Here is a 526-nt window from a genome sequence, read left to right on the forward strand (position 1 = left end):
AATATTTTTTCATTTTAAACATTGTAGTTGGTGGATGATGCCTGTAAAATCCCTTGTCCAGGAGCAGATTTCAACACACTATAATAGTTTAAAACAATTAAAGAAATACTAAAATTATATATTATGATAATTAAGTATAAGTAGTCATATAAATAATTATAAAAGTATCAGTAAATTGAATTAAAAATCATTTTTATATATTTTCCAACTCCATTGAAATTTGTCCCTAGTTTTTGTCAACACCGTCAGAAATGAAAAGAATGTAAAAAAAAATCAGGCATTATTGGGGGGCACCAGAACTTCTGAGGACCCCATGACCTCTTCCTTTCTCTTCCTTTGCTAAGAGGGCTAGTTAGCTCTGGTTAGATTAAGTTATTCTTTAGTTATTCTTTAGTTTTTTTCTTCTGTTTTATTCCTAAGTTGCTTGTCACAACCATGATGTATCAACTCCATAACTGACAATTTGAAAAACTTTGATGAAATTTTGTGAAATAAAAGCTTCATTTTGGTATACTGTAAAGATTTC

This window comes from Poecilia latipinna, unplaced genomic scaffold (assembly GCF_001443285.1).
Source record: "Poecilia latipinna isolate Pla-1442-1.1 unplaced genomic scaffold, P_latipinna-1.0 Scaffold5170, whole genome shotgun sequence".
In the NCBI taxonomy this organism is placed as follows: domain Eukaryota; kingdom Metazoa; phylum Chordata; class Actinopteri; order Cyprinodontiformes; family Poeciliidae; genus Poecilia; species Poecilia latipinna.